The sequence below is a fragment of the Triturus cristatus genome, chromosome 6 (genome assembly GCF_964204655.1).
Source record: "Triturus cristatus chromosome 6, aTriCri1.1, whole genome shotgun sequence".
NCBI lineage: Eukaryota > Metazoa > Chordata > Amphibia > Caudata > Salamandridae > Triturus > Triturus cristatus.
In genome coordinates this window covers 845,681,131-845,708,970 of record NC_140589.1, presented here as the reverse complement: position 1 = coordinate 845,708,970, position 27,840 = coordinate 845,681,131, and positions in this window count along the sequence as shown.

The window sequence follows — 27,840 nt, the reverse complement described above, 5'->3', positions numbered from 1 at the left end:
TTTAAAAAACAATGCGCGCGATGACAGGTTTTATGCAGAAATACACAAACACACACACACATGCAAGTGTGCATTCACAGATACACACATATGCACACACACACAAGTCCCACCAATCTGACATACATAGAGAACTTCCACTTTCACCTAGATCAGCTCCTATCTTGATTCATGGCAAAGAGTCTGAGATCACAATGTTGAACCTTCTGCTGACCCTCTGTGCTGTGCTCCCACTTCGTAGTTTGCTAATACAGGCTATAGTGAACAAACCTGGCACACCAGCAGGAACTAGCCACAGCAGACAGTGGCCCTGCTTTATTGTTCCAATCAGTCACCTAATGTGGATAATTCCATGACAATTCACATTATGGCGGTCACTGCTTCACACACTATGCCATTGACTTACCATTTCCTTTGTCTTCCTATATGGCTTGCTCTTCCAAATACCTTTCTCTTTCGCCTTCCCCTATTCCTTTTTTGCTTTTTGATGGGAAGGAAAATGTATTAATCTCTTACTGAGATGAAAAGGAAAATTATAAAATCGCAAAAAAAATAAAAGAAAGTTTCTGACTTGTCCCCCAAGTCATGACAACAACTCCTATTAAGATCGATAAAAACTGTGGAAGGTATTAAAGAAGGTTGCTAACATACAATGATACTACAACGACTTTACATCAACATTATTTGAAGGACTGGAAGGATCGGAGTACACTTGCATCTCACCAGAGTCCAAATCCATAATCATACAAATACTGGAGCATAGGTTTCTGGACATTACAACACCTCCTCTTCAAACATTTTCTGTTTCAAAAAGCATTGCAGTTGGGTGTTGTGGGAATTGTACCCATGCTTCTGTGTATGAAGGTATTGGACTAGTATTGTTAAACACATTAAAGTCTGTAATATTGCTGAAGAGCCGAGCACTTTCAATGATGAATAATAACATGAAATATGTGAAAGGAGACTGTTTATATGCCATCTGGCTTTTAATTGAGAAAAAGTATGAATGGCAGTTACATAAAAGACTGCAAGTACAGGAATGCACACGGGTCTCCCATTGGACCGCTCGTTGAATACTTTAGAGTCTACAATTCTGGCACGTTTTGCAAAATATCAAATATTCCAACTTATTCTTAAGAGTAAGACAGGGGATACATTCAAATACATTCTATTTTTTTATTTATTTATTTATATATTTGCTTACTTGATAAAGCATAATGCCAGGCATTTTATATCCAGTTTTAGGGGCTTATTCTGATGGGGTTAGGAAGACCTCCTAACAGCATTTGCTATGTCCGAATCGGATCTGGAACGTGTCTTTCGACCGAATCAGAAAGGTGTCTAACCAAACCGAGTATGATGCGAGTTAGGCGTTAGGATTATCCCATTCCAAACCTGACGGCATTTGGAATGACCGAGCCGTACAGAGCGGATTCATACGTCTCTACGGGCTTCGTTTCCGAACGACTGATAACAATGCTGGATTTGGACAGCCTTTCCAAATCGTGCCATCCAACTTGAATTGGCAGTCGGAATCAGACTTTGGGGGCCCATAGCGGGCCCCCCTGTACCCAGAGCCTTCCCAAATGGGCCCATGGGGGTACCCATGGGTCCCCCCTTACCAGCCATGCACCGTGTGGCAGGCACCAGGGAGTGCCCGCCACAAGGGCCGATTGTCCCCAGCCACCTCTTACTTCAATGGGAGCTTACGCATGTGGTCAGAACATACACTGCCATTGAAGTAAATCGGAGTCGGACCAAATCGCATCTGGAAGCATCCGGATCAACGTACTCGGTCCGTCGGACTCTCCCGATCTGAGTCGGTCGGAAAACTTTCCCAAACCGATTTGGTCAGAATGATTTCCAAACCGCATCGAAATCTTGCCCTTATGTCCTTCTACTAAAACAATAGTAGGCTAAGGTTGGGCTCATCAGAGACCTGTAAACAGTTGGACTTGCAAGACAGTTACAACCCATCCTCAGGCCCCGTCTCCATAAAGCTTCCAGGCAGCTTTGATTAGTGGGTAATTTACAAATGCAAATTTACTCTTACAGTTATTAATACCTATACTACTTTTGGGTAGTCACAATTTCTGAGTGTAAAGTTACTCAAAGGGGTTGATTCCGACGTCCACACCCACTGGAAAAGAGGGCAGAGCCCAACATGCAAGTGTAAATTACTGCTAAAAAAACGAAACAGTGGTAAGTCTAGCAATTTACCATGTGGAATTTCCACAATCAGGGTGGACATCTCCACCCAGACCACGTAGATCTCCCTAGGGTAAATTATAGGTAAATTTTACCTGTATTTTATTCTTCAGAGATCTCCACCTGAACTATTGAGGTTCCGTATGATAAAATCTAGGGAACAGTAAAAAAAAATGTTTTTATTCTACGTGGAAAAAGTTCATTAAAATATTTATATGGAAAATATTAATGGCAATTATTTGTATATATTTGTTTTAATTGTAAAACTAAAGAATAATACTGTATCACTTTTATTTACATTTTGAATCCCAAATGAAATAATTTTAATTACATTAAATTACCTTAAAATAAGTTTTAGCAAGAATACGTTAAAACATAAATTCCCACCTGAAGTAACAAAATCAAGATTTTCATATTGCGTTAATAACATGTTTTATAAGTGATGTTCAGAAATAATTGAAGGTAATTCACATATATTTAATTAAATGTATTGTTATACTATTTTTTAAATGCAACAAAAGTATTAAAACAAAATGTAATTTTTTTAATATTTATGTATATTTTAAAATATTTAATTTGATTTACCATTATTTCCCATGGGTATTTATTTTAGGTTCCTAACTCAACTATTTTCTGTCTGGTGTTGCTTTACAAGTGTTTGGCACGTCTGGCTGACCTGTTGGTGCGTGTGGAGAACTGCTGCCCTGACTGCTGCTTTTCCTTGCAGTGCCTCGCGGAACCCGCTTCGCGGGTCCCGCTTCGAGGGGTGTGCTGTCCTGGACCTTTGGACCCCTGGAGTTGTTTCCTTGCCAAAGCGGAGCCTGCAGTGGGTGTGAGTGCGCGTGGGCAGGGCTGCGAGCTGCGGGACCGGGACTACCTCTCCCAGGAGTCCCCGCCAGCCCTAATTACAATCATCTGGGCCGCTCTCCCTGCCTGCCCCGCCCCCACCAACGAGAGTCTCTATTTTTTCAATCTGTTATTCCCGCTGCACGGGAGCGCACGCGGGAGCGTCCCGGGAGAAGCCCGGGACAAGGGCGGGACCGTCTGTGGCCGTCAGAGGCCGGAGTAGGCCGGGCTGGGCCTACTCTCTTGGGTCGTCCATTCGACCCCTGGTCCTATTTACTGTCACAGCCCCTTGCCGATTATAATCCATCACTCACATTATGCCGTCCCCGGCAAGGGAGAGTACTCCATTGAAGCCGGGAGGAGTTAAAAATAGGACCCTAGAGAATTATTTCTCCCGGGCGGCGGGGGAGGGGGACAAAGAGTGCAACCTGTCCCGGTTAAGGGCAGAACGGAGACGCTCAATAGATAACTTGAAAAACATCCCCCTTGGAGAACTACCCACTACGCCCAGGGAGGAGTTGCCCCTAATAGATGAGGTCCCACTCCTGCTGAGGGATTGTATAAACACTCCACCAGTTGCAGCCATGAGCATAGTCCCAGCTACCAGTCCAAGCCCTACAAGGGTGACCATTGATTTAGTCTCCCAACCCTCCCCAGCCTCTAAGGCTAGGAAAGCTAAACCCAAGCCAGTCACCGCACAAGGAGCACCGGGGCCCCCTCCTAATAAACGCAGGAGGAAATCGAAGGGAGCCCAGGGAAGGAGTAAACCCAAGATCTCTCACTCGGACTTTGGGAAATCTTCAAAACCCCCCGTATTAGCAGCGAAATTACCGGCTGAATCACACCCCAAATCTATTGCCCGGGAGGATCTAGCTCCCGCCCTGATAAAAGACATAGGAAATAGTACCGCTAATGTCCCTCTCTCTGTTGTCCCGCTTGGAAACCTGGAATTCTTGCAAAGGTCTCTATTACTACCGATTAGCGAGAGTATAAAAAAGATTGAGATCAGACTAACTATTCTGGAGGCCACACTAGGTAGTCTGAAAATCCAGGCTGGTCAACAGGGAAGGCATCTAGAATCTACCCCCGCCACAATAGCCCCTCAACAGCCTGTAAATAGTGCAGCAAACTTAGTCCCTCCACAAGCCGCAAACGCGGCGGCCCCGCAAAAACCCCTAAGGCCCAAGCCTGCACCAACTAAGCCCCTTAACTCTAACATGCCTACTCCTCCTTCAGGACCTGTTCATCCGGCACGGCCGGTAGATAGTACCACACCGACTCCCCTAATGAAGCTTCCCTTGAGACCACGCAGACTTAACCTACCCCCAGAGACTAATGATTTCACTGTAGTCATGGCGGGTGTCCCCCCACTCGAAGAAGGTGAAACTGAGGATTTTTGTGCCCTGAAAAGTAGGGTTATTAAGTGGTTAAACATAAATAGACCCCTCCCGACACACCTTAATAACAAAATCATAATGGTAAGAAGGGTGCCATGGGTGGGGAGAACATACAAATCTATTATAGGGGACTGCATATTGGTGAGTTTTAGGGACACAGGAACCGTGTCCTACATATGCCAAGGGAAGAGTAGATCCAGAGAATCCACTATCCAAACCCTTCGTGTATCTTTCTTTTTCCCCATTATTCCAGTCCCATCGCAGCCGCCCCAAATTCATGACACCTGGGAGAGGGTTGGCAGGAGGGGGAGACACTGGGCATTCAACCCTAGGCCACTATTTGGCCGACCAGAACCACCCTCGTACACCTATAACCGGTTTAATTGCCTGAACGGTCTAGAGGGGGTGGATTGACAAACAGTTAATGTCCTCCAGGGTTACATGGATAAGGGCGTTTTGGTAGAGGTGGTGGAGGAGCAAAATTCTCAGGCTCAGCAAACTCTACCGAGTGGTGTGGGGAATTCCATGTTTGCTGAACCTAACGCTACAGCCATAGAATGTACAGGAGGGGGACATGGGCTGGCTACGCAAGGGTCAATACAGGAGATACCATCAAGGCCCCAGGGGGGTTCAAGACGGAGGGGAGAGGGAGTGAGATTCATCTCCTGGAATGTAGCAGGCATAGCGGGCAAATTTAATAACAAGGAATGGGTTGATTTTATTAGAAAATTTCAAGTCATATGTGTACAGGAGACATGGGCCTTGGTGAATAATTACCATCTACAGGGGTACAAGTGTTTTTTTGTCCCCGCCCGAAAATCCAGATCAGGGAGAGCAATGGGCGGTTTGTCCATCTACGTAGATTTAGACCTCCCAGGCTCCTGGTCCTCCCCAGATTGGAACTCACATGGGATTCAGGTAGTTCGGTTCCTTGGAAAGGGGTTAAGATTTTCTGTTTTTAACATCTATAACACTGAGATAGTAAACAACCATATCCCGCTACTAGCGGAACTAGACCATAGGCTGGGACAAGAAACAACATTCCAAAATAAGGGGCCGCCGCACGGGCTGCTTTTAGTGGGAGACTTTAATTGCCACCTCTGTCCGGCACTGGTCAAGGTAAACACATACTGGTCACAATGCCCAATGGAGAAGGAGCCGCATTTTTCTCATACGCCTACTGGGTGGGCTCTTAGGTTGCTTCGGCTTAAGTACGACTTAGAGCATACCATTAATATGATGGACCCACAGTCGGATGGTACACTTCTACCAACTTTCAAGGGCAGGGGTTGCTCATCTATTATAGATTATATTCTGGCCTCGAGATCCCTGATAAACAAAATAATCAGTGTAGGGATAGATTGGAGCAGTTTCAGTGACCACAATCCCCTTGTTTTGATGCTCTCGTATAGGGTGGGTGCTGGAACTAGAGTCCACCGCTCAATTGAGGAGAGGGTCACAGATCAAGGTAGGAGACTGAAATGGTCCAAAATAGATGGGGTAAAGTTTTATAAAACTTTGGGTGACAAGGGCCTACTGGCCATTAACGACTGTCTAGACCTAGAAGTCCAGGGACCAAGGGTACTGGAAGCATTTGACCAGATCGCTAACATGGTCGATGGCCTACTTAGGACCAGTGCGCCCACACGTAATCTGGTAAATCCCCGGTGGTTTGATAAAGACTGTTCTAAGGCACTGAGGGAGTTGAAATGCTCCCTTAAGCTAAAACCAAGGGACCCTCAAAAAATCAAGGTATGCAGAGAAAAATATAAAAAAGAGACCAAAAGGAGGAAACTTGCCCTGCAGGCAGAAGCTTGGGCAGACTTAAGAGAGGCAGGCGAAAGAAGGGATCTAGCGGGATTTTGGAGAATCATTAATAAACCGACCTTTCAAGAAAATGATTCCCCAGAGATAGGGGTTAACATCCTCCCGGAGCAGTGGGTCACACACTTTAGGGGTCTATATAACTTTGAGCCTGGTATCCATGTAGAGTCACCCATAACCACAAGTCAGGTTCCCTCGGTAGTATTCACTCTTAAGGAGATTACTGCAGGGATGGAGGGTCTGACTACAAATAAAGCCCCGGGGCCGGATGGAATTCCCCCTGACCTGTTTCTTAGTAATATAGAACTATGGGCCCCGCTGATGACCAGGGTCATAAATACTGCGACCACTTGTGGCCTGCCGCCATCCTGGTCTAAAGCGATCATCGTGCCAATCTTCAAAAAGGGCAATAGGGAGGACCCCAAGTGCTACCGGCCCATTTCCCTGATTGACGTATCGGCTAAACTTTTGGGTAGGGCAATCCTCAACAGACTGTCTGAGTGGACCGAAGAGAATAACATCTTCTCGGACACTCAATACGGGTTTAGGACAGGGAGGTCCACCAGTGACCAATGCCTGAACCTTTACATGCTGACTGCCAAATATACTCTGGCCAGTGATGAACCCATTTATATGGGATTCATGGATCTGGCAGCAGCATTCGATCACGTCAATAGAGGAAAGCTGTGGGATATGATGTCAAGCATGGGGATTGAGAGTGGTTTAATTACCATATTAAGGGAATTACACAGCGACACCACGGCCAAGGTTCGATTTAATAGGGAGGGAAGATTGTCTGACTCTTTTCCCTGTAAGAGCGGAGTCAGACAAGGTTGCATTCTTGCCCCTTTTTTGTTCTCCCTTTATATCAATAACCTGGAGCAGTTCCTTTTGGGGTTAAAGGCAGATTCCCCAAGGGTCGGGGCGCGGCATATTCCTGTTCTGCTTTACGCAGATGATGCGGTTCTGCTTGCACGCACACCCCGAAGCTTACAAATCCTGATAGACGGGTTTGTTAGGTTCATGAGTACACTGGATCTATCTGACAACCTGGGCAAATCATATGTACTCCTGGCCGGCAAAAAACATTCCTCTAAATTTACTTATACAATAGGCACCCATACTTTAGAGGAGGTCAAAACGTTCTCTTATCTTGGAGTAACCTTTGATGGTGCTTTACAGTTTAACTCTCTAGTGGCGGAACGTTGTAGCAAAATGATTGCCTCTAATGGGGCTATAGCTGGATTTGGCAGGAGGCTAGGTAGATGGAGCCCGGAACAGGTGATGAACTTGTATGGCTCCGTATCATGCTCCAAAGTAATCTATGGGGCAGAAGTATGGGGCTTTGTGAACACCACTAGAATCCAAAAGGAAGAAAACAAATATCTGAAATCTATCCTGAGGGCACCACCAAGTACCGCTGGAATCATAGCTCATAGGGAGCTAGGGAGACCATACTTGGATGACCTGTTAAAACTTAGGCCAATTGTGGCCTGGCTAAAAATATGGGTTAATCCAGATGCGCATCTAAGCAGAGAAATTTTATTGGACTGCTTAGATAGGACCCATTGTATGCGCATCCCCTGGCTTAAATATGTAAGAAACACCCTTGAAGATTTAGGCTTTGGAAACCTCTTCACGAACCCCACAACAATTTCAGCCCAGCACAAGAAACAAGTAGGGGAAATTTTCCTAGAGCGGAAAACCCAACGTAGAGCTGAGGCTGAAGGTGTTAAAAAGACTGTGAGGGCTCATAATTTGGTAAAGAGTGTGGAGGGTATGGAGCCTTATCTGTATCTCATGCATAATGCACAGGATAGATTTCTTATGTGCCGTTTTAGACTGAATTTACTTCCTTTTATGTTGGCTTCACCAGCAGGTTTCACCACGTCAATTGAGCAGAAGGGACCCTGCGGCTGCGACAACAGGTCTCCGCAGGATTCCCTCCATTTTGTTTTGCTCTGTCCCTATTTCTCTATGCCCAGGCGCAGATTTCTTGTAAATATTTTTTAAAAAGCCCAACAGGAACATGCCAGGGACGCATTAGTCTTTTTGCAAAAAGCCTCTGATCCACTAACATTGTGCTGTATTATGAATTTTATTAAGGTTGCGGCCCGATTAAAGATGACTAGGGGAGAGGAATGAAAGACTTTGGATTTTCTATTTTTATGACCCTGTATGTCGGTATCTCTATTTGCACTAACTTTGTACAAGGATCTCGATTAATGTTTAATGACTTTTTACTCATGTATATATATGTGCTTTTATGGTGTTTTTTAATCACCGAATAAAGATTCTTAAAAAAAAAAAAAAAGTGTTTGGCAATGTATGGTTCTGGACTTGTTTCAGCTGTCCCCTCACATTTACTCTCTGCACAGAAAAAGATAGGAGAGGCAGAGGTGTAAACTCTGCAGATAGGTTTAAGAATAGAGTTTGCTGTGCATTTTTTGGTACTATAAGAAATACAACAATATGTAGTTAGGGAACAGGCCTGTGTTGTGTCAAGTTCAGTGCAATGTATCAGGAGGACCAGAGAATTGTGGGGCTGGCAATATTTAAACATGGCTTTTATGCACAGAGAGGGAGTGTGTATAAAAGAACACTCAATAAAAATATTCCTACAATCTTTTCTGGACTATGTGTTTATCTGACAATTAACTGCATAAATCGTGACAAATATTGTAATAATTTTTATTCACAGTTCTGTCCTGTGAACTGAAGCTAACTCTTTGCACTCTGAAGTTAGGTTTAACTTCATTAGTTAGAGCTGGGAAATTTACCAAAGCCTACTAGACACTTGTTGTGGCTCATTAGGAAGTTGTATACTGCAAGGTGTTGTTACGTTTGCGCCTGATTGCAGTTAAAAAGCATCATTACGCATTCACTCTATACTTACTGGATAAACAGGGCATGCATTAATACAGAGGTTACTTTAAATAAAGATGTTAGATAGAGGGGGCGTGGCTTGGCGCAGACACAAGATGGCCACATTCCGCAGATCTTTGAGATGGCCACGGCAGGGAGACGGGCCATACTCCTTCGTTTTCGTTTCTCGTCATATGGGCTTGATGGGACGTGGCGGAGTAATGCTCACAGCTACTGCATGTTCAGGAGTGGCACATTTCCATGTGGTATTTAGTACCTTTTTCTCCCAAATATGGCATGTACGCTGAGGAGAAGGTTACACCCGCCATTTTGTTTTTATTCACCAAAGCGTTTCTGATCACATACTCTGTTCCTTTCAGTTCTAAATGCTGCCACTTCTAGTTTCAGCACTGCAATGAATTTACTATCACTTTTGGCATACTTTTTGATTCATTATTCATTATTGATAGCAAATATTGTACATTTGTATTGCTGGCCGTGGTGCTCTTTCTTTTCTATTGGATATTATTGGATACTTTTGGGCAGAACGAAGAACCTGTATATGAGTGTAAAAAAACCTATTACTTCCAAGCCCGGCGCCAAAACAATTTTATCTAACTCTGTCTATTCTGGGGTTATTGATGATTCTTGTGACAACAGTCATGACTCTTCTACTCACCTGTTCGATGTTCACTCCCCATCTATGAGCATACTTCCTTCTAAAAAACTACCTCCCCAAGCGCAGCTGAGCATAAAAGAGTTTTAAAAAGTCCCTGCTTCACTCATCAAATCTGCTACCATGGAGCTTCTACTTGAGAAAATCTGAGTGCTCAAACCTTATATGGAGGACACTAACAGGAAGCTTAAAAATTTGATGACAAATGGTCTTATGTGGAAGATAGGGTAACTCAGATGGAATGAAGGGTCAAAGTGCTTGAAGATACTACACGCACTGTCTAGTCACTACAATCTGAACTTTGTACTTTAAAAAGATGCATGCTGAGGACATGGAAAATCGAAACAGGAAGAACAACCTGCCCATTTATGGCTTGCCTGAAGGAGTAGAAGGTTCTGACCCCACAGCCTTTTTCTAATTTTTATTGTGCAAAGTTTTTGGCCTGCATACTTCCCCTCTGTTGAACATGCAAAGAGCGCATAGATTTGGAAATTCCCCTGGGTCTTCTTCCACTTCACAGAAACCAAGACGGGTGTTTCTTTATTTTTTAGAATACTTGGATCTTCCTAAAGTAATCAAAGCAGCTAAAGCCAAGGGTAGTGTTTCATGGTCCAGTGCCAACCTTTTTTTGTGCAAGATCTTACCAAGGCTACAGTTGGCAGATGAAAAAGTTTTCTGGATATGAGTCCAGCTTTTCACCCTCTCAATGTCATATTTGCCTTTTTTTCCCTTGCTTGTTTAAAGTAACTCATAATAAAAAGACTACTACCTATTACAATACCTCCCTTCTGTAAGAATTACTTTCCACCTGCATGGGGGAGGCAATGGACATTTCCAAATGTAATGAAACTTGAGGTTAATATTATCTTGTTTATATTTATATAGTCTTTAAGTTATTTTTCTCTCTGTTTCAAATACATTAGTTGATAATAATGTCATATTGTTCGCATTCAAATGGTTCTAATTAGTTTTGTTGTGTTTCAGCTCTCTCTTGCCCTGCATATTATTTTGTGTGGTTTGGTCTCCCCTTTGTTTTTGCTGACCGTTTGTAGTTTGGCTGTGTCATCTTCTTTCATGGTCCCAACAACCTCACTCCTGGTACTAAATGATGGAGAATTAATAACTCTGCTTTTGTATGTTAGTTTGCACAACATTATGACAATTCAGTGAAAATCTTTTTTCTTGAAATCAAGACTCCTGAAATCTCCCCTCAGACTATCTGGGAAGCTGCTTCTCAAGATTTCATTATTTTCTTTGTGGTTCACAAGAAGAAATCTACCTCCAATAATTTGAATATACTTTTGAATCGTAGCAAAAAAATTAGAGCATTCTCTTTATCTGTCAAACTCTAAAGCTTGTTTTGATTAATTAATTAAAAATAAATTTGCTTTTATTAAGATTGCCACAGAAAATACTAACTCATATCTCATAAAAGCCCATACTACGGAGGACAAAATAGGGCAGGGAAACTTCTTGCTAATTACTTCAAAATTAAAACAGATCATACTAATATTGACTCTCTTATGACCTCCAATAATCATATTGTTCACAAAAATGAGGATATTCTTTTTGAATTTACTAATTTTTTCCAGACTCTTCATATTCCGAAATCCCATGTTCCTCAAGATGACATACTTCAATATTTATCCTTTATTAAACCGTCCAATGATTCTAACATAGATTTCTCTTCATTAGATGATGATATTCATATTGATTTTATTTTCACCACTATCCGTTCCATCAAAAGGGAAATGCCCCGGGGCTTATGGATTTTTTTTCATATTTCTCTAAACTTCTTGCCTCCAAATTACATCAACTTTTTACCCATTTTATTTCCTCTATGTCCACTGGGGTCCTTTCAAAGAAGCTTTAATATGTCTTATCTCTAAAGATAATAAAGGCCCCAATCTTTGTAAAAATTACAGACCTTTATCCCTTGTTAATTTAGATTATAACATTTTTGCAAAAATTCTTGCCATTCGTTTGGACCCTTTATTGTCTAAACTAATAGGAAGAGAACAGTCTGGTTTTATTAAAGGTAGGCATATTTCGGGCAACACCAGAGTATTTTTCAAAGATTTAAGCAAACCTAAATCACATAAACATTTTTTAGTAGCTATTTCTTTGGATGCTGAAAAAGCATTTGATTGAGTTAGTTGACCTTCTATTTTTGCTTCTCTTTCTGGCTTTGGGTTTGGTGCTAAATTTGTTAACCTTTTCTCTCTATTATATTCCTCCCTCAAAGTGTCCATCGTGGTTAATGGACATATTTCTCTGTATTTTTCCCTCCATGGTGGTGTTCGACAAGGTTGCCCTCTTCCCTCATTATTGCTTGTTCTTGCTTTAGAACCATTTTCATCCAAAATTCGCACAAAATCTGAAATTAAATGGTTCCATATGGGGTTAATCAATAAAAAATTTCAGTTCATGCAGATGCCATTTTACTCTTTATTTCACAACCACATACTTCTTTACCAACCTTTCTAACTGAAGTCACAAATTTTGCATCCGTTTCTGGATATTAGTTTAATGCTGATAAGTGTGAAATACTCCTGTTATATAAGCTGTGTTTTCATGCAGATGTCCTCTCTTCTTCATTTCAGTGAAAACGGACAAGAATAAATATCTTGGATAATGGTTTAAGGCTTCAATGAAAAACAAGGTGTCCCTTAATATGAATGAAGTTCAAGCAATACTCACGACTCTTACTTCTAGGTGAAATCCTTTGTTTTAATCTTGGTGGGGTGCTTAGATAAAATTAAGATGATGATAGTTCCCATACTATTATTTTATCTCTACAATATTCCTATAAATATCCTCCATTTTCATCTTATATGAATATATTCTACTTTAGCTAAGTTGTTTTTATGGACTGATAAAAATCGCGTATGTCTCTTAAAAACTTAAATGACATAAACATATGGGAGGAGTTAACTTTCCACGTTTGCCCAAATACCATTCAGCATTTCTCTTAAACAATCAGCCTGTTTACTGGTCCAAGTTGACTCTACTCTTATGGGTAGATATAGGGAAATCTTTCCTTCAGCCATTCTCTTACTAGGATTTTTTATTGTTTACTAAAAGTCCTTAAAACAAAATATAAAAGAACATTTCCTGCAACCATCAATATGACATAATTAACATATTAAAATAAATAATAAAACAATATGGTGGAGGCATTAGTTGGATTCATCAGCTTTATGACAATGATTATTGTCTCCCTTTTGTAATGGCTCACGCACATTTTTACCTCCCTTTTTCCTATCAAGCTAAATATTCAGCATTAATTTCTGTGGTTCAATCTGCATAGAAGAGTCTTCCACTTAATCATATTAATATCTTCTTCTGCGTCTTGTATATCTCATCTTTTCTCACATCTCCTTTAGATCCTTTCCAACTTGCCAGCTGACCATGACAAAACAGTTGTGGATTGCAGTGGGAATCTGACTTACAGGCCTCTTTTTCCATTAGTACCTGGAATAAAGTTTGGCTAAAAAAAAATAATGAAATCTTCTGGAGTAGCTAATACCACCCAAACATTATTTGTTATCTACAATAAACTTTTGATCACCATGTGCACTCTGAATAAAGTTTATTCTACACTTCCTGCTGGTCCTGCAACAATACTCATTTGGATCTTAACCATATGCTATTTGAATGCCCCCCTCCATATCAATTCTCAAGTATCGAAGCAGATAAATGATATTTTCCACACACATATACCCTTAATCTTCAATAATATTGGTCTTCTTGTTCACATTCTGTTCAGGTACTTGATTTACTTTTGGTGGTCGCATGTCAACAGAAAACAAGGAAAAATTCTGCTAATGTTTCTTTTCAAGCTTGGTGTTATTGTTATAGTGTATGCTACAATCACATACTGGACAGAACATACATTAACCCAATTGCTTTGGCCATCAAGAGAGATCTGCTCTGTTTAACGATGACCAATTTCTTGGATTCCTCTACTAAATCCGCTTATCATCATTAGCCTAGGACCTACGAAGTTCCTAAACCTCCATGGCTTTTGACTATCATTGTGGCTACTGCATTTATTCTTTTTCATTATATTCTAATATTACTGGTTTTTTTCTACCAATGATATTGTGTTCTTATAATTTATTCTGAATAAGATATAGTGAGATACATCAAGATTCTTTTTCTCTCTCTCTTTTTTCTTCTTCCTTTTATAATTACATTCAACGTATTGCATTCATATGATTATATTTCATGTTTATTATTATGTCAATTTCTCATTAAATGTTAGCTTTAAAACTTAACAAAAAAGATGTTAGATAAAAGACATACATTGCCTGAGAAAAGAGACACGAGGATTACCTGGTTGGTGGCTGGTATTTAGATCAAGACAGTTAGCGGAGGGAAATTTAGGGATAAACATATTTAACGGTGTAATCAGAGTAAAACTTGCCTTTCTTGAGCTGGCTTGGAAAAATGTTAAAGGACCTTAGTCACTTTATTTTCAGGAAGAGGTCAACAATTACCATGGCAGGTATTGTCCGGGTAAGAAACTCAGGAGTGACAATATGCATTTTCCATTGTCACGCAACTGTTTCCCAAGTTAGATTGGGAAATATTTAAAAGGTGATACATTCTTTAGTGTATATATCGATTGCTTTTCTCTGGTCATCAATGGTATTTCTCATAAATACTAGCATTTTGCAAAGAAAACAGATATTGTGCTAGGGCTGGGTCTCTTGGGGTGCCAGAGATTACTTATTGCCCTTTTGCAATGGACAGCCCCAAAGTTTTTTTAAATAAATTATCTTGATCCTTATCTAAGACAAAGGGAAAATCAGAAAGGTAAATTTGCATGTGTAGGTTTACTCATATTTAAACTAACTACTGCACCTAATAAAAACCTTGCACTTTTTTGCTATTTGTCAATAGCAAGTTTGAATGTATTAACCCCTTCGCCGCGGCACAAATTTTGCCGCGGCGCTGGGGAGGTTTGGGGGCTTTGCGGTGCCGCCATGCTCGTGACGGAACCACTCCGTCATGAGCCACGGGCGCGCTGTGCTCATGACGGAGTGGTTCTGTCACGACTCCGCCCACTTGCATTGATCGCCCGCACAGGCGGGGAATCAGTGCCGCGTGGGCGGAGCGGCCGCCAACGGGCGCAGCATGACGGAACCACTCCGTCATGAGCACACGGCGCCCATGGCTCATGACGGAGTGGTTCCGTCATGAGCAGGGAAGGAGTTAATAGGTGCTGACTTACATGTTTCACCTACTCAGCACTGGGGGAGAAGTTTGCTAGACCAGGATTTACTACTACTAGTAACTTTTCACACCTCGGGAGAGGTCTCCACCACCAAGGTGTAGATCTCTTGATGATAAAACATAGGGGAAATAACAAAGTGTACTAATTAATTAAAAAATATATAAAACATATTTTAACATAAATTAACTTAAAATAATTATTATTAACCTAAACTAAAAAATAACATATTATTACACATTAACAAGCAAAAATAAATGTTTATTAATCAAATAAATACAATTTATATATATAGAATTCATAATATTGAAAACAATTACAAAAACACCCTTACCATCATTTATATAATTTAATATTATTTAGCATACTTCATAACAACGTATTTACTGCAGTACCTGTGAGTGGCAATGTGTGGTGCTGGGTTGAGTACATTAACAACTGTTTTGAGTCCTTTTGACTTTAGTTACTTTAGAGGTCAGTTTGTGAATCTCTTTTGTGAGCAATTTTCCTCCCTAAAACCCCTTCTTACCACTCCCTAATTACCTCCAATTTAAAAGTAAAGTTCCTCACACATTTAGTACTAAAACATGTATCTATGCATGCTGAGATCTCTGCAACCAGGCCGAGTTCTCTGCCTAAAAAACATAGGGTGGCAGAGAAGGACGTCTTCAAATGTATGTTTGTGAATAGCATTTTGTAGTACTTGAGTACAACTATTTTACTACTAAACACAATACAAAGAATTTTTTTTTAACATGTCTCAAAATGATTAAGGACATCTGTTATCCAGGGGATCATATTAACCTTAGCATCATCCTGTGCTTCCTCTGGGATGCCTACAACTCACATGTTAGAGCAGAAAGACCTGTTTCTAGATGTTAACACTTCCATATTAAGGTTTTCAGTTGGTGCAGAGTGCTAGTTTGCTGTTCCTTTAGAGTTTTCGATAAAGAGGTTACTTTGACTTCATTTCAGATTGTTCTAAACATGGACATTTTGGACATAGTTGCAAAAGATTGGGTGTTTCCTGGGTGCTTTTTATTTCACCTTGTCTATCTGAGTTCTTGATATATGAAGAGAGCTGAGTGTTAGACTGCTTCACACTGGATAGAGAGGTGTTTAATATGTTGTATTCTTCATTATTAAATTGGTCAGTGGAAGTGTCTAATACCTGGAATCAATTAGAAGTTAGCTCTACTGGCAATTTTAATGTACCATGTAACATATAGGATGCATACTGGGTTTGCAGAGTTATGTTAAATTGCATTTATTCCATTTTTGGTACCATCGGGTGTTTCTTTTATTTAGCCTTTTCTAAAATGTCCAGCACTCTTGGAATATTCCTTAATCTTTTAGCCTGCTTGGTTATTAAAATCAAGCTATTAGGAACAGCAGTAGAGGGAGACTTCACTGGGTAATGACTTTTGTTCGTTCACCCTTATGTAATTGATGGCTCTTCTTAGTATTTAGGGATAGTTGGATGTATGGGTGCCCCTTTCCATATCAACACACCCAAATCTCTGTTACTTTGGAACCGGCAATAAGGCTGGTTATAGAGCAAGGGGATGTAAATAGGTAGGAAATGTTTGATGCCTTTTCAGTGGGTGCAGAGGAGGTTTCTGGCATAGGTTGCATTTTTCAGAGAGCCAGAGGATCTTACATTACTATTATTTGTAGGTGGGATTGATCGCAGACTGATGTGAGGGATTTCTGAGTGGATCCAGAGATTTCGGGGTAACAGAAACATGAATTTTCTGCTCATTACCATAAAATGAAAAATATTATTGAGTGTATTTAAATTTTCTTTTTTATTTCTTTTGTCCTTCATGTCTGCTGGCCTCTCCTTGAACCAATGTAAATGTCTCTGAAAGGAACAGGATAAAGATATTTGACTCTTTTCTTTCAATGAAGCAGTGGACAAGGAGACCAGGGAGCACAACGCCTTGTGCTGGTACCGCGGGTGCTGATCTGCTGATATTTAAATCTCTTCAATTGCATCTATGTCTTTTTTAGGTGGAATAAGGTCTGCATTATCATTAGGGATTTAGGGTGATGTTGCTGCTTGATGGTAAGCTTGCTCTTCATAGGGCAACATGTTTGATGCTCCTGCTATATTGAAACAGACAGTACTAGTGGGTAGAGTAGGGAATAGATCATGATGAATTTTCCAAGAGGTCAACTTCATGGAGAGATGCTAAGGTCTGTTTGAGGTCTGTGGCCTTAGATTTTGTTGCTCCTTTTGTAAGTCCCCTGAATTAACTGCATTATTTCACAGTATCCTTGGCTTCTGCTGATCACTTGTCTTGTGACTTTGTGTGAGTTCCTTTTTGAAAAATACAGTTTAGTTGCAAGTGGTCCTTGTTTAGTCTATATCCCAACTGTGTTTCTCTCATGAATGTCTTTTAAGGGACAGCTGATTAAAAATAGATGTTATATATAAAGTATGGTAGGAGGTTGTTAGAAATTGACTTACTGGTTGACTAGGGTGTGAGACGAGGTCAAGCAGCAACCACAATCCTAGTCAGGGTAAGTCACAAGTAAACCCCAAATTAACCTATTCTCACCCTTTGGTAGCGCAGCACACAGCAGTGAGGCTTAATTTAGAGGCAATTTGTAAAGTATTTGTACAACACTCCAAACAGTAAAACAGTGTAAATAGCACACAAAAAGATACCACACCAGGTTAGAACAATACATCTGAATTTAATAAATGAAACAAGACCAAAACAACAAAAATGCAACTATTAGAACTGGTGATATTGAATTTTAAAATTTATAGTGAAAATAGGGCCAACAAGCACAAAGTGTGATTCGGGATGTCTGGTCTCTGGACCAGGCCAAAGTCACAAGTTCAAGCCTGCTGAACAGAGTACCATAAATCCTTGTTGCGGAGAATTGCGCGGATCCTCATTGAAGATGCGGCACGCAGCCGAGGTGATGTGTCAGTTCCGAGAAGCAATGTGGCTGCAGTGTGAGATCCTGTTGCACAGACATCAATAATCCCATCAACAGGGTTTGCGATGCAAATCTGGTGTTGGGGATGTGATGCACAGTTGAGGTGATGAGTCAATTCCGATGAGCGGTAAAGCTGTGATGTGGAGTTTGGTCATCAAAGCTGCAGATGATGAGAGATGCAAGGAGCTAGACCAAGGAAAGTGTTCCAAAGCTGTGGTTCTGAAGGCGAAGCACAGTCCCAAAATGCAGGTTGCAGCTGCAATGCAAATCTTTTGCTACTGGTCTAATTCATGCAGCAGTGGCGATGGATCGGGTCTGATCAGGTTCTGCTCCGGGATGCGTCACTCAGCAGAGAAAATGCATTGGTTCTACTGGCAAGCACCTTAGGCCCACTTCAAAGGCTCCAGGACTGGGGTGGCACTACTTAGCAAGGTAGACTCACAGATGGTAGAGTCCTGCTGCAGATGCAAGTAGGTTGGAAGTCTGTTATGTCCCTGAGGCTTCAGATCAGAAGGCCAGCCAACTAGCCCTTGGAGTAACTCTGGGTTGTAGAGATACAGGTCCAGTCCTTCTCATTCAGGCAACAGCGCAGCAGGCAGTAGATCAGCACAGCAAAGCAGAGTGAAGTCCGGGACAGTGGCAGTCTTTCAAAAGCATAGCAGTCCTTCTACCTAGTAGAGTATCCACAGATCCATAGGCGTACTGAAGTGGTGGTGTTTGAGGTCTTGTGTTTATATCCAGTGGTACCTTTCAAGTGGCGGATACTTTGAAAAAACAGATTTGAAATGCACAGTTGCACATGATCTTCCCTTACCTTTCTCTCGACGAACTATAAGGGGTGTGCAGTCCATTGTGTGGGGAGAGGAATGCACCCTATTCAGGTGTAAGTGAGGCAGTGCCCCGCTCCTCACTCCCATCCAACCAGTGATGGCCCATTGAGACACACCTAAGCTCCCATTGTGTGTGGATGTTTAGGAGGCATACGTAAAGCCCAATGCCAACTACACCAGTCATGTGACCAGAGACAGGTTGCAGGCATCAAGTGGTTAAGTCAAGAAAATGACTTCACCATAAGTTTGGATTTAAAATTGCGATTCTAGAGAAAACAGATTTGGAGGGTTTATCACTTCCAAATTGGAAATTACATGTATGCAATGTATTAAGGTAAGTTCTATGTTGTCCTATGGAAGAGATAAGCCCTGCAGTAGGGGGGGGGGGAATACATTTGAGAGTTTATAACTACCAGGACATATAAAATTGAATATACATTTCCTGCCTTTTGAATACGGTGCATCCTGCCGTCTGGGTTGTCTGGAGCATTCTCCAGGGCTGATTTATGTATATTTAAAGGAAAGGTTTCAGACTAGCAAAAGGCTTCTTTTGTCAGTGTGACATGGCAGTTCAAACTGTGCACACAGGCTCTGAAATGGTAGGCCTGAGACATGGTTAGTGGAATACTTGTTTGGGTGGCACAATAAGTGCTGCAGGCCCACTAGTAGCATTTAATTTACAGGCCCTGGGTACAGGTAGTACCTCTTTGCAAGGAACTTATAGGTAAATTAAATATGCCAATTGCATATTAGCCAATTTTACCATGCTTATAAGACAGAGCACAAGCATGTTAGCACTGGTTAGCAAGGCAGAACGTTGGGGAGAAGACCAAGCCTGTCAGGTCTAACAGGGGTCATCAAGCTCTGGTGCTACTATAAGTCTCAAATCACTGATCAATAAGTCCACACATATTTCCTTGATGCACTATAATAAGCACATGAAAGGATGTTTATATTTTAATTCCGGTTATGCAGTTGGTGAGTGGACTCAATACCACCTTCCTTAAGGGGTTTACACTTCCCTATCCACACCAGATATATCTCACACCACCAGCCCTAGCCCCTCCATTCATTGATTACATGATCAGATCTTGACTCCCTGAAAACCTGATCAGAGAAGCTGAAATATCTAGAGTAGAGATCTGTAGCCGAGAGCTGGGAGCACTAGAGAGAGGGGTGTGGAGCATGATCCCACAGGACCAGGCTCTCAAATATTCTAAGACAGACTCAGTCTCATGTCACTTTTTTCCTGATGGTACTCTGCTATTCACTGGAGTTTGAAACCTGGAGTCAATCGAGGGGCCACAGAAGAAGGAAAACATGTAAAAGCCTCCAAGACAGAGCACTGCAGTGGTATGATGCATTGGTTGGTATGTTAATTTCATGATCCACTGGTCCATTCTAATATGGCAATCTGCTAGCCTGCTCTGTGCCTCGCTGTCAGGTATCACATGGTGAGTTCCTCTCATCCTAGATGGTTGGATCAGATTAATTTTAAGAGCTCACCCTTCCTGCCATGCTTGGCGGAGAGTGTACATGGTCAGTCAGAGGAAGTGGCAGAAGCTTGCAGGAGCTCAAGCAAGGTCTCAGTTGTTGGGATGGCAGTCTTTGCCCTTCTTCCTCATTATACTGTGTTGGGCAGTGTCAATGTAAGTGCAGGTTGACACATTCTTCAATGACTGGCTTTGGTGGAAATGTTTGTTTCCAAACATAGAGGAACTGGAGATAAAAAATGAGAGAGAAACAAGAAATTGGGCATGAGCCTGTCTTAGTTTTTCTTTCAGCTGCAACCCTCTTCCACGTTGTACTCACCATCTCATAGTAAACAATGTTTGAGGCCATTCATTTAAAGGTAGGTGCACCACTGATGATTCTAATCAACCTTCTATCTCGCAGTCACAGTCACTATATTGTATCTCCAAAGCACATAATGCGTGTGATAATAATAAAGGAACACCCTTTGCCACAGTTCACTGGAATTATGGGGCATGGAAAGACCATTGCCTTCACTCCTGGGTGCAGCTATTGCATTCCAAAACTACCCATTGCTACTACTACCTAGGCCTTGATACAGAAATTTCACATCTCCAAGACGATAAATTATAGAGACCAGTTAAGGTTTTCAACGGATCTCCAGTTTGAGGCACAAATTGTTATTCTTGCCGCTTCAAAGTGTGCCAAAAAGAGATAAATGGAAGGGAACCCCTTGGACAAAGACAATCATTCGGAGATAGACCATTGGTACTGATGCTCAGGACCTTCGTCCATTCATGGTGACCTAATGGCCATTTCCAAAACCTGTTTTAACATCACAAAATATAAAGTGATGATGTGGCTTATAGTGCATCATTTTAGACATCTTTTTAATTTATTTCACTTTTAATCATATATACTCCCCCCGCTGGTAATCCTATCAAATATATCCCCTTTAGGGGACATACTAAAGTAAATAAATGTGCAATGGAATACATTGGTTTTTCGAGTAAAATGTAACATCTGGGTAGATTGTGCACAGTTTTGGACAACAAAGAATCAATTAAATGTACAGGTGTGTAGTCATTTAGTCACTTGAACGTAGAACCCAGTCACACAAATGACCATCCTTAGACATGGCTTTTGCTAATTAAACCAGATTCCATTTACTAAACCATGCCTCTATTTGACTTGATTTCATGTTTTAAGCCTTCATGGGATCAGGAAGTCTGTAGGTCATCAATGGTCTTTAATTGTAACATATGCCTCCAGGACCCTGATCACTTGTTTACTAGGTTAATAACTTTGTTTTCTATAGAACACAATTGAAATGCAAGGACAAATGCCTAATTCTTAAGTTAGCATTTTGTTAGTGTAGTTGACATAATTAGTTGTATGAATGATCTCCTCACAGAAAATATTTTTTTTATGTAGATTCTGTCAAAATGCACATCTTATTTACCTCCTGGATTGGTGTTGCTCTGGACAATATAGGATCTTTCCAATAAAAGGCCCCTACTGGTTTCACCCCATTTGGTGACGGCCAACAGAAAAAATTGCCAGGTTAAATGAAATGGCACTGTAACAATGGGCTTAAAATAGTCTTAAATGGAAAATGTATCATTGAGTCTGCCTGCTGGGAAACAGCAATTACAACACAGTCTGAACCATACATGTCATTACAACAAAAGCTTAGCAACGCATGAGTCTTTACCATGCATGCCTCTACCAGGCAGTTTTTTTACCACGACCTACCTGTACAATGCATGCCATTACCAAGCAAAATGTAACTATAAAGGTAAGTGTATTGTATGCAATTGATCAAGCAATCAAAATCTTTATTTGGATTTATGTTAAAATCTATAAAAGAGACAAAGATCATATACATAAAAGTGGCATACATCATCCACAAATATAAAATAAATAATACAAAATATATTAAAAATGTAGACTATTACAATCGGTATTCAGGGGCTAGTCAGCAAATATTGCAAATTACTTATTCCATTTTTTAAATGATTCCAGAGTTATTTACGTACATTAACAGAAAAATGTTCCTATTAAAAATAAACAAAAATATTTCAGCAGTATTTAAAAAGGAGCAATACAAATCGGACATGGCCATTGCTGGGAATTGACATATCCCTACAGCCTTTTCAGTTTTCTTCATAACGTAAACCATCCAAATGAGACAGTGATTTCCCATACAAAGAGCTATTTTAACATAAACGAGGATTGTACAGCACATATGCACATTTCTCAGTGACTTTAAAAATGTAAGGGCTATAAATAAAGAAATATATATAAACATAGGTTTCAGGGACGTTATTGTTAGAAATTAGCTTTTAAAAAACCTTACTCACTGAAAAAAGCCACAGGTTTCAGGGACATTATAGTAAGTTGAATATTTCACTCATACAAAACCAGATAAATTTAGCCGTTATAGTTAGTTGAGCTAACTATAACTCGTGCCCCTGCAACGCACTGCTGATGATGTCGCATATTACATCATTCATGACATGTAGGGGTGGGCGGAATTTGCGAAATCCACTTTCGCAAATTATCGCGAAAATGTTAAAAATTATCGCAAACACGCGGAAATATCGCAAAGATGCGGAAGTTTTTTTCCCGCATGTTCGCGAGATTTTTTGCATGGTTGAGGCTCGCCAACTTACCCAAGTGGTTGCTCGCGGGCGCGGCCATCTTGTTTTCAGTTGTCTCGCGGTGCATGATCGCGAGAAGAAAGACGTGATCGCGTGACGCATGACGTCACTGCGGGCGCGAACTGTCGCGAGACAGCGCAAATGGCTAAAAACAATACAACATCTCATGGAGAACGCGACCGGATCAAGAAATCTTGTCGGCGAACGCAGGGATTCAGGTAAGGCGATCGCGCGCGCGCGAGAATGTATTATTTTACAGCGCGAGCAAGAAACAAATTATCGACTGTATGTGTGAGTGATGAAATGTGTCTTACTAAATGCATGGGTTAGTGACTAAACTGTAGATGTCTGTATCAGTTTGTCAGTTGGTGTGTAAGAGGCTTCAGGGGTTGGTGAGTATCTACATGAGTATCTATATGGGTTATTGATTGGTTGTCTGAGTATCTGCATGGGTGTCTGAGTATCTGTGTGGGTAGGTGGGGCTGGGTGACTCTGTGCATAGATGTGTCAGTGGGTGATTCACTGGGTGTATGGATTCAAGAGTGCATCTGTGAAGGTCTGTGTGAGTGAGTGAGTGTGTGTATGGGTGTGTTGGTGAGTGAATGGATGTCTCAGTTGTACATGTGTGAGTAACTACATATGTGAAAGGCAGTATATGTGAGTGTTTGACTATATAAATGACTATATGTAAGAGTGAGCGATTGTGAGAGTGGCTGTATGGATGAGTGTGTGCTTGTACCAGTAATTGTATAGGAGAGTAAGTATGAATAAGTGAGTTGGTGTGTGTATAACTGTATAGGTGACTAAATGAGAGTGTGATTGATTCTTTGCATGACTGACTAGGTGTGTATGGATGAGTAGTGGTGTGTGAGTGTCTGTATAGTTGTATCAATGCATATGATAGTGCTGTATTGATGAGTGACTGCATGTATGAGTGACTGTATGGGTGAATGAGTGGATGTGTGTGTGTAGACCTAGGAATCAGTGAGTGGGTCTGTATTAACTGGTATTGGTGTGTCTATGGTTTCAAAAATGGCAGTCTGTATTTTAGAGTGGGTGTATCAAAGGTTTTATTGGGATATGAGGAGGTGCATCAGATTATCACGTGGATGATGTCATCAAAGATGTCATCAGTGATGTAATTTGAGATGTCATCAGAGATGGCATCAGTAATGTCACTGACCATGTCATGAATGATGTAATATGTGACATCATCAGCAGTGCATTGCAGGGGTGCGAGTTATAGTTAGCTCAATTAACTATAACAGCTGAATTTCTCTGGTTTTGTACCAGTGAAATGTCCAACTAACTATAACGTCCCTCAAACCTGTGGGTTGTTTCGGTGAATTTCTCTGTTTTTTGAAATGCTAATTCCTAACTATAACGTCCCTGAAACCTATGTTTTTTCAGTGAATTTCAAAGGTTTTTTACATGCTAGTTTCTAACTATAACGTCCCTGAAACCTATGGTTTTTCAGTGAATTTCAAAGGTTTTTTAAATGCTTATTTCGAACTCTAACGTCCCTGAAACCTATGTTTTTTTCAGTTAATTTTTAAGGTTTTTTAAATGATAATTCCTAACTATAACGTCCCTGAAACCTATGGTTTTTTCAGTGTATTTCAAACGTTTTTGAGATGCTAATTTCTAACTATGCCTGCAGAGGTAGGGCATGTGCAGAAAGAGGAAGAAATGTGCAGAAAAAAGCAAAATAAATGCAGAAAGAGGCAACAGAAGTCCAGAAAGACAAAGAAAGGTGCAGAAAGAAGCAAGAGATATGCAGAAAGAACCAACAGAGAGGCAGAAAGAGGCCTTGCTGCAAAGTTATCCTGTGTTCCAACTTTTTGCTGACTGCTACTGGTGGTAACTGGCTCTGACTAACCAGGCCTGAAGCCAGTGCTATCCTGAAAGACACTTAGAATACAGTGAAAACACCTACATACTCTAGGGTACACTATGGGTTGGGGTACCCCTGTGATGGGCTTGACCTCCCCTGTAAGGCCCTAGTACATAATAGGGATGGGGGATTAAAACTACCTCTAAGCCAGAGGTGCAGAAAGAGGCAAGAAAAGTGCAGAAAGAAGCAACAGAGGTGTCAAAACAGGCCGAGAGGTGCAGAAAGAAGCAAGTGAAGTGCAGAAAGAGGCAAGAGATGTGCAAAAAGAGGCATGAGGGGTGCATAAAGAAGGAAGAGAAGTACAGGAAGAAGCAACAGAGGTGCTGAAAGAGGCATGAAGGGTGCAGAAAGAGCAAGAGAAGTGCAGAAAGAACCAACAGAGCTACAGAAAGAGGCAAAAGAGGTGAAGAAACTGTCACGAAAGGTGCATAAAGAGGGACCGGGGTGTATAAAGAGGCAAGAGAGGTGCAGAAAGAGAAAGTAGGTACAGAGGGAGGCAAGAGGGGTGAGTAAAGAAGCAAGTGAGGTACAGTAAGATGGAAGAGGGGTACAGAAAGAAGGAAGAGAAGTGCAGAAAGACACTTCAGAAGTGCTGAAAGAGGCAAGAGGAGTGCAGAAAGAGGTAGGAGAGGTGAACAGCGAGGCAAGAGAGGTACAGAAAGAAGCAGGAGGGATGCAGAAAGAAGGAAGAGAAGTGCAGAAAGAGGCAAAAGAATTGCTGAAAGAAGCTACAGAGGTGTAGAAAAAAGCAAGAGAAGTGCAGATAGAGGCAAGTGAGGGGCAGAAAGAAGCAAGAGCAGTGCAGAAAGAACCAACAGAGGTGCAAAAAGAAGCAATAACGATACATAAAAAAGAAGAAGAGGTGCGCAAATGGTCAAGAGAGGTACAGAAAGAGGCAGGAGGGGTGCAGAAAAAAGGAAGAGAAGTGCAAAAAAGAAGCAACAGAGGTGCTGAAAGCGACGCAAAGGGTGCAGAAAGAGCAAGAGAAGTACAGAAAGAACCAACACAGGGGCAGAAAGAGGCCTTGCTGCAAAGTCATCATGTGCCCCAACCTTTTGCTGACTGCTACTGGTGGTAACTGACTCTGACTAACCAGGCCCGAAGCCAGTGCTATGCTGAAAGACACTTAGACTACAGAGAAAACATCTACATACTCTAGGGTACACTATGGGTTGGGGTACCCCTGTGATGGGCATGACCTCCCCTTTAAGGCCCTAGTACATAAGAGGGCAGGGGGATTAAAACAACCTCTAAGTCAGAGGTGCAGAAAGATGCAAGAAAAGTGCAGAAAGAAGCAACAGAGGTGCCAAAACAGGCTAGAGAGGTGCAGAAAGAAGCAAGTGAAGTGCAGAAAGAGGCAATAGATGTGCAAAAAGAGGCAGGAGGGTTGCATAAAGAAGGAAGAGAAGTACAGAAAGAAGCAACAGAGGTGCTGAAAGAGGCATGGAGGGTTCAGAAAGAGTAAGAGAGTAAGAGAAGTGCAGAAATAACCTCAGAGGTACAGAAAGAGGCAAAAGAGGTGCAGAAACAGGCAGGAAAGTTGCATAAAGAGGGTACAGGGGTGTATAAAGAGGCAAGAGAGGCACGGAAAGAGAAAAGTAGGTGCAGAAAGAGGCAAGAGGAATGAATAAAGAAGCAAGTGAGGTACAGAAAAAACGAAGAGAAGTGCAGAAAGACGCAACAGAGGTGCTGAAAGAGGCAAGAGGAGTGCAGAAAGAGGTAGGAGAGGTGAACAACGAGGCAAGAGAGGTACAAAAAGATGCAAGAGGGGTGCAGAAAGAAGGAAGAGAAGTGCAAAAAAGAGGCAAAAGAATTGCTGAAAGAAGCAACAGAGGTGTAGAAAGAAGCAAGAGAAGTGCAGATAGAGGCAAGTGAGGGGCAAAAAGAAGCAAGAGCAGTGCAGAAAGAACCAACAGAGGTGCAAAAAGAAGCAAGATCGGTACAGAAAAAATTAGAAAAGGTGCAAAAAGAGTCAAGAGAGGTACAGAAAGATGCTGGAGGGGTGCAGAAAAAAGGAAGAGAAGTGCAGAAAGAAGCAAGAGAGGTGCTGAAAGCGGCTCGAAGGGTGCCGAAAGAACAAGAGAAGTACAGAAAGAACCAACAGAGGTACAGAAAGAGGCAAAAGAGGTGCAGAAACAGGCATGAAAGGTGCAGATAAAGGGAACAGGGGTGCAGAAAGAAGCAAGAGAGGTGCAGAAAGAGAAAAGAGGGGTGGAGAAAGAGGCAAGAGGGGTGCAGAAAGAGGCAAGAGAGGTACAGAAAGAAGCAAGTCAGGAGTAGAAAGAGACAACAGAGGTGCATAAAGACATAAGAGAGGTGTAGAAACAAGCAAGAGGAGTGCACAAAGAGGTAGGAGGGGTGAACAACGAGGCAAGAGAGGTACAGAAAGAGGCTGTAGGGTGAAGAAAGAAGGAAGAGAAGTGCAGAAAGAGGAAAGAAAATTGCGGAAAGAAGCAACAGAGGTGTGGAAAGAAGCAAGAGAAGTGTAGAAAGAGGCAAGTGAGAAGTAGAAAGAGGCAAGAGAGGTGCAGAAAATAGCAAGAGAACAGCAGAAAGAGGCAAGAGGGATGCAATAAAGGGAAGAAGGGTGCAGAAATAAGCAAGAGAGGTGCAGAAAGAGGCAAGAAAAGTACAGAAAGAGGCAAGAAAGGTGCAGAAAGAGGCAAGGGAAATGCAGAAACAGGCAATAGAAATGCACAAAGGGGCAAGAGAGGAGCAGAAAGAAGCAGGAGGGGTGCAGAAAGAAGCAAGTGAGGTGCAGAAAGAAGAAAGAGAATTGCAGAAAGAAACAGAGGTGTAGGAAGAACAAAGAGTAGTGCAGAAAGAGGCAAGTGAGGTGCAGCACGAAGCAAGAGCAGTACAGAAAGAACCAACAGAGGTACAAAAAGAGTCAAGAGGGGTACAGAAAGAGGTAGGAGAGGTGCACAAAGAGGCAAGAGAGGTACAGAAAAGGCAGGAGGGGTGCAGAAA